Source organism: Ammospiza caudacuta, chromosome 1 (genome assembly GCF_027887145.1).
Source record: "Ammospiza caudacuta isolate bAmmCau1 chromosome 1, bAmmCau1.pri, whole genome shotgun sequence".
Lineage (NCBI taxonomy): Eukaryota > Metazoa > Chordata > Aves > Passeriformes > Passerellidae > Ammospiza > Ammospiza caudacuta.
This window is the reverse complement of record NC_080593.1, coordinates 72,846,480-72,854,476: the sequence shown is the minus strand read 5'-3', so window position 1 is coordinate 72,854,476 and position 7,997 is coordinate 72,846,480.

The window sequence follows — 7,997 nt, the reverse complement described above, 5'->3', positions numbered from 1 at the left end:
GTCAATATAAAGAAAAAATTGAGCTATTCAGAGGCATTTCACATGCATAAGAAAAAGGTCAGCAAATAAATTATCTTTAGCAAACAACCCACATGCAGTGGGCTTTAGTTTTTGACTTAATACATCTCAAAAACAGGACAAGCTAGCAGACTTTCATGCCAGTGAACGAAAGCCCCACAAATAATCACACAGCCATTAAAAGGTTAAAAAGGGTGGGTGTGAGGAGGCATTCTCTTTGCAGAATTCAGGAGCTGCATCTCCTGTGCAAACAGGAAGCCATGACCTGGGCCGTCCCTCTGGCCAGGCGGCCAGACCGGGACTCACTGGGCTGCCCGCACAATCAGGCAGCACCAAGGCGGCAGCAGCACATCAGCTGGCAGGCAGGATGCTGCAAAGCTCTGCTTAAAAACTGCCCTAGCATGGCCACCTTTCCCTGAGCACTGGGCTTCAGCTTTTAAAATAAAAGCATGTGTGACTGTGTCACCATCTCAACCAGAAGTGTCCATCCACAGCAGACGTTAAAATTAATTTTCAAAACAAGCTGCTTGATTACTTTATTGTTATTTTATATGAATCCTCATTCAGAGCCTGGCACCATTACTGCCCTCAGCTAAAGCCACATGCAAGGGACAATACACCAGGCAGCTTTCACTGTGTGAACTGGGGGTAGACAGGAGGGGGCATTTCCTTTGCTTTCTAGAAGCAGATGAACTCCCACTCAATAGTTAATTCAGACTCTAAGCTATTTTCACCAATCACTTGAAAGTTAAATAATTATCACATTTTAAAAAATCTAGCAATTATATTTTGCATTCCCCCCCTTCCCAACAGCTATTGCTCTTGTGACAATATTCATCTTGTCCATGATGTCTATTATCTGCTATATAAATATTGATGATCTGAGTAATTGCTGTTCTGTAGATATGCTTCTCAAAGATATAAATTTCTCTGCCTGAAGTAGGCTGCTGACAAAGTGCTTTCCTCATTTTGCATGGCAATGAAACATTACTGGAGGTGTCACTGGGAGGAGGGGAAGAAATTAAAAAAGCAGCGAGTAATAACAGCCTTTGAAGAGGAGAAATGAAGTGATGTTTGTCTGTGCTGGGAAGACCAAATAGTAGCAAAGAACAATAAGTTACTAAGCTGGTATTCAGGCAGCTTAAGTTTAGCTTATGCTGTGCCAACACCAAGCACAGCTGAAAAGTAAAGAACTCCTCTGGGCTTAGTGCTGGCCACCACTAAACTGGGCAGGCCTAGTAGTGACATGTTGTGTACAACATCCATACTGTACTTATCCCCTGGTGGCAAGGGTTACTTCTTCTAGATCAAAATCCAACCAGAAAGCCAAGCCAAGGAGGAAGCACACCACACTGAACATTATGCTGGGACAAACACGTATCCAATGCCACCCTGTGTAACCTTTGGCAGCACAAAGCCAATGTGTCACACCAAAGCAAAGATGGTCCTGACGCAACCCAACACTCAAACATGGATACCACAGGCACAAAACACAGCATTGCTTCAATATGTTCTTACTGGTTCAGTGCATTTGCCCAGCAGGCCTTGGGAACAGCCAGGCAGTCCTCTGTCTTCCTGCAATTGATGAGAATCACTAAGAACACCCCACTGCACGTTCTGGCTCATCTGATCATACTGCCCTCTGGTGTGGCAACCCAATTTTGAGAGAACTCTCCCAATGGCACATGGCCTCACCCTTCCAGACTTGAAATTTGCCTCTGGACAGTAAACAATATGTGACAGATGAAGGCTCTTCCTTAGTAGGCACAGACTTCCTACAATACAAAACCTGAGTCTGAACTTCAATAAAATTACCCCTCTGGAATTATGGGTCAAGAGAACCCATAATTTTTTTCAGTCATGTAGAATTTGGTAAAGTTTATACTAAGAAAGTTTCCTTGTAGAAATAATCTGAGGTTTTCACCAATCATTTACAGTATCTGGAAACAAACACTGGACAAAGACCTTTATTAAATTTTCTTTTTAAATCTTTTGAACTTATATATGCTACAGAAATTAAGGGGGAACTAAACTCTGCCTGATTTACATCTGTATTACTGAAATTTAGGAAGTATGTGAAGAGGCTGGAGAAGGCAGCAGGAGTAAAGATACCAGACGCCCTATGGGAGCTGGAGGCCAGGGCAGGGGCAGGAGGTGGGTAGGGACAGAGTGGGCAGGAAGCAAGGGGGAACACAGATAACAGGCAAGCAACATTTGGCATGTCCAGAGCTGGAGAGAGAGGAACGTTTGTTTGTATGAATGTTTGTAATGAGCATAAGAGGTACATCTGGAAGTCTTATTTCTCTCTTGCCTAGTTCTAACAACTACATAATAAATCATTATACATAATCATAGCAGCCACTTTTTTATATATGTATTACATGCACACGAACAGACTCAAAGTAGTTTACTAAACACTCATACAATCTATCTTCTCCCTGCAATACTGAATGTTAAGCCATCTGCTTTTTCAGTGGACCTCTTGTCATATAATTAACTCTCCTTACAGTTTCTACAGCTGGTTCCTTCCCCCATAATTTCTACAATGCTTTGGGGTTTGTATGTTACAATCTCTCATCACAACCGCTGCTCATCTCTGCATTTTGAAGGGAAGTTGCTTCCAGCAGAAAACTGAAGGTTGAACTGTTACCAGTAACACTGGGCATGCTTAACTACTACTAAGCCACACAGCATAGCCTAATTAGTCCAATAAGTCTTTAAAAAAAATCCACATGACCTCGGTTCTTACACTGAGTCACTTTGGAGACCAGTTGAAACAGAGCCCTGAGTAATTCTCTAAGATCAAGAGCAGACTGCATTACTTAAAGAGGACTGGATCCTAACTAAAACAATCATTTAACCCCCATCATCTCACCTCCATTTTTCTCCCTCTTCTGTTTTTAAGACAAGACACAATTTAGTGACCTCCAACAAGTAGCTCATCTTAATTACACGGCCTCCTATATTTCTCAGAACCACTTTGTTAGTGTGCTGATTAGTTGCAACACATGCTGTATGCACATGGAATGCTCTCCTGCTAATGCAAATTACTTTGCATGTAAACACAAAATGCAGATGGGCCAAACCACTAACTACCCAATTCACAAGCACAGACTTCATACTCTCAAGCTTTCACATGCATATTCATTTCAATGCACTGAAATGTAAAACCCCTTTAAGAAATGTGCCTCAAATCTAAAGTGTTCACATTCCTGAGTCACTAGAAAGTGAAATTAAATTATTTTCAGGTAGTTCTTAATCCCATGTTTCACTGTGAAATCACAGTCACGTAACTTTACTAAAGCTATGCCTGTCCAGCACATCTTTTCCTGCACAGCAACGTCGGTCTGGAGCATGACAAAATACAATCTCCATCCACCACAACTGCATCACCGAATTTCCTCAGAGAGGATGCAAACCAGCAGCATTCCCAGCTCAGTGTGTTTTCATGAAGAGAGCAGCGAGCTTCATCACAGCTGTGCCAAAGTCACTATGTCCACAAAAAGAAATGCTTCACTGGATTTGTATCCGGCTACAGTCTCTCTCACAGAGATATGAAAATGCAATTTCACTATAAAAATAAATACAGTGGAGTGAATAATTTCTTGCACTGGGCACATGGCCATCTAATTTCACTGCTTCCAAAAAGCCACTGTCCTAAGACCTAGGAAGCAGACAGTGTGTGGACTGCAGGACCTGCTTCTCTAGCTCTTTCCGATTTGCCTCAGCTTTCCCGGGGAGTGCAAGGCTTCCAGCATGGTGTCTGTGCCTCCCAGATGCTGAGCACCCTTTCTCAACAGGTAAGGGCAGGAGCACCTCTCTCTGCTGGTGCAAGATCTGTAAGGAGGCTTTGCAGCGGCAGCCAAGGCACCAGGAAACAGGGATCCTTGTTCTGTGATGAAGGAAGAGCTAAATCACCAACACACATCCACAAAGTAGCACAGAGACGTTTGTGGTTTTGGGAGAAGCAGCACGCCTCCTAGTCTTTCCCTTTGATAGAACACAATTACTTTGCACCAGCTTTTTACAGCAAAGGAGTTCACAAGAAGAAATTTTGCCAATACCTGGAGTTTTGTGCTTTACAAAGCTAACAAAATCCAGTCAAAAGACTTACAGAAAGTGTATGAGAACTATTCTAATTAAATTTATTTACATTATGTACTTCTGATACAAAGCACCAGCTACCAAATACATCACCCAATAATTCAAAGAAACCAAATAAGCAGTTTGAGATTCCAGGCAGTCCGCTGAAATTGCTACTCCTACAAGCATCTTTTTTCTTGATTTTAGGCTACAGAAGGTAACGTGCCAGCAATCTATCTTAGAACAGAAGCTGATGAAATAGGGGCATTTACAAAAAAAAAAGGGCAATACAACACAGTTCATGAACCCATTTGCTTACCAAATGAACATGTTTAGCAATTTCCTTCTATGCAGCACTAAATAAATGCAACTTGCATTTCTTCTATTTATGATTTTTGTGACTTAAAACCTTTTCCTCTTCAGCTATAGCTAAATGGCTCCCAGTTTTCACTTTGAGAATATTCCAAGAATATTCAAGCTCCAGATGTCTAAACACATGTATCCTGACACACAAGACTAATCCCCACTTTCTAGGTGCACTACAACCAAACCACAGCTTTGTTTTCAAATGAAGTTGATCTTTAAAACCTTTAAAAATGTACTGAAATAAGGCCAGCAATAAATTTGGGATTGCCTTGAGGAGGAAGAGGAGTGCTCAGTCCTCTTTGTACTTATCTCCAAATGTTGACAGTTTTGTGGCTTTTTTCCTTTGTTTCTTTTGCAGTAAAACTCAGCTGGTTTAAACAATTGCCTTCAATGTTCTCATCAACACAGGAGAAAAGAGGAAGAGCTGATGCAAGAAGCTTTTCCTTTTGGACAGTTCAGAGCTTTCAGTGCTCTGGCTTGTAGGTTTCTGTCTGGTTAGAGCTTTGAATGGAAAACACTCATGAGATCCACAGGAGGTCACAAAACACTGCCAGAAATCAGATGCAGGTAAGACGCAATAAAGAAGCAAAACAACCAAACCCCCAAAGTATCTGCTCCCTTATATTACTTTTCTTTTTTCTTGCTTGCAAATCTTGCCACAATTGGAAAAGTGGCAAGAAAAGAAAATGTTAATGTGGTCATAGAGTAATTACTTAACTCAGCTTTTGAAAGTACAGTCAAGGACTTTCCTCTCGTGGAAGAGACACATTTCACACAAAGAAGCTCAGAACTTCTGTCATGCCTGGCAGTACTGAAACACCCAAAACCAGTTTCATCCATCTAGACAACTGCATGCATCCCTTTCACTGAACAAGTAAGCCATGCTGAAATATAAAAGGCCCTGCACCTTAAGATTTACAAAAGGGGGAAGCTGATACATCTCACAAGTATGCAGCACATCACACCCATGACTTCAGACCCTCTTGAGGCAGGCACTGCTTTTGCTCAGACACGTGTCACAAAGGAAATGGAGAAGGGAGACTCCCAAACTGTGATGCAGGTCAGGACACTCGAAGATGTGCACTGCACACTTCAGAACTAAGAGTAGCCACCACCTCTAGTACTAATTAATAGCAAAAAAAAAAAAAAAAAAACAAAAGCAAGAAAACAATGAGCTGGAAGAAAATTAATTGGACATGCCTATTCAATACCCTAAACTAGTTTTACATGAACAGCAACTGTGCTGTAAGTTAGAAAAGGATATGCAGCATTAAGAAATTGGAAAAGTAAGCCTATGTTTATGTACCACCAGAATACAAAGTGGAATAACTTGTAAAGTTACAGCAAGTTGGTAAATGCAACTTTTTCATACAAGTAAATTTATGTAAATCACTGATTTTTTACCAGCCTGTTTTTGGTAAATCAGAAACATCCATATATTTTGGTTTTTTCCTCCATACATACATGTATGAATGCCCATAAAAAACAACATCTTCAACCTTTTACTTTTCTTATTTTGCCACCAAGAGAAACATAAAAGAAAGAGGGTGAGAGAAGGAAGCAGAAAAGAGGGATCTTTATGTATTTTGCTTTTAAATTAAAAAAACAATAGGTGGAGTACATTTCTTTGCATAGATTTTTTCTGGTTTGGGAAAAAGCATTTTCCATTTGATTAATTCAATCAACTAAGCATGTGACAAGTACCAAGAACAAACAGTTTTGTACCAAAGAGCCTGGCCCTTTGATTTCAGCTATTTCTAAAAAATGGGTACTTCTATACAAAGAAAGCCAATCATCAAGATATGAAAATCAGATCCCCCTGCACTACACTGTTGATCCACAGCACAGAGGAGCATCTAAGCCTCTGTGGACTGCATGCCATGGCTGCCTTTGCTCCCATTTGAGAGCACAGGACACAATTAGCATTTTCCAGCTTCTCCTCCCCACTGACACTATGGAACAATTAAGAGCATGAATGAAGGTCTGAGCAGCAGCCCTCATAAATTACACACACACAGAGATCCTTCTGTTTGAACCCACTCTTCCACAGGTCTCTAATGAGAGCCTTGAACACCGTCTACTAATCATCTCATCAGTAATGCAAATAACCATCTTGACCTCCCATCAAGTGCCTCTCCAGCTTGAACACTGTGCCCTCACACTGCGCAGCCCTGGGTGCCAAAGCTGCCATGTCCCACTGGAAGAACCTCAGCATGACAATGCTCTGTACATCCCACAGCCTGCTGAGCACAGCCACGCACCAGGAGCCAAAGCAAACCCTCAGCCACTTCTGTCCCTGGCTCTGCACGCCCCCAACAGCCAGGTATTGCACAGGCAGGGATCTCAGATCTCACAGAGGACGCCTTGTTCAGCTGTGGCAACACATCTTCAGGCCTCCTAAAACAAAACACTGAATATGCAACACAGCAGAATGGCTACAGCACAGGCCTGGCAACAGAAAAATGGAAATACGACCTTGGTTTTGACCCGCAGGGACATCACACCCTGCTCTGGGGATGCCACAGCAGTGCTGTTATCCTGGACAAACCTCAGGGTCATCCTATGCCCCCAGGGCCATTTCCACCCCCCATCTCCTGCTGCTGAATGGTCCTTGATCCTGGTGCATCATTTGCCATGCCTAAGACTGTGGATGGACCCTGTTAGAGCACTTTGAAATCAAAATGAAAAGAAAGGCATTCTTCTGTGAAACATCATTACCACCCTGCCAGCAAAGTGTGAATTGCAAGAGTTTCCAAAATAAAAATAAATGTGTTTGTATTAGTCCCTTACCCTTGGCATCAGGCCCATACTGCCAGTTCTCATAACATTTACAGGGAAACTGGCATACACAACAGTGCAGCAAACAAAAGGAAATTCTGTGAGAATCAGATCAAAACATACCAAACAGGACTTGATACCAGAAAAGCAAAGACAAGCTTCACCTGGGCAAGGAACTTGTAGCTGTAGTCACTGACATTAACAGATCTGCCACGGCAGAGGGAAGAAAACAGGCTCCCAAGTATCTGCAAAATAGCATTTTTCAGGTTTTCTTTTAAATAAATAGATTTGGAAAGTATTGCTAAGAGGGAAAAAAAGCTTAAAGGATTTAAATATTCCAAATAACATGCCAGTACTTCAGCACCTCTGGTTCTGCTGTGGCACAGCTCAGCCCCTGCCAGCAGTTCCCTACCCCACTGGAAGGAGAGCTGGGCTTCCAGTGCCACTCTCAGCAAATTTCTACTTTCTAAGCAGCAAGCGCCTGAACAAGAGAAACCCTCCTATCAGCACTAGCAGCTGTGCCCACAGCACAAACAGCACAGGCACGTACGCTGCAAAACCTCAGCGTTTGCTTGTGTGTAAACAGCACACTTCTGGAAAGGCAGAGAGAATATTTTCAGAGTAAATACTGCAAAGATTTTGTGTCCTTTAGGATGTCAGAAAGCCACTGTGATCCACTGCTCATCTTCCCCACTTACCTCCTGCTTAGCTAAGGTGCCTCTAGAACTCATGGGAATCACAACCACATCTCG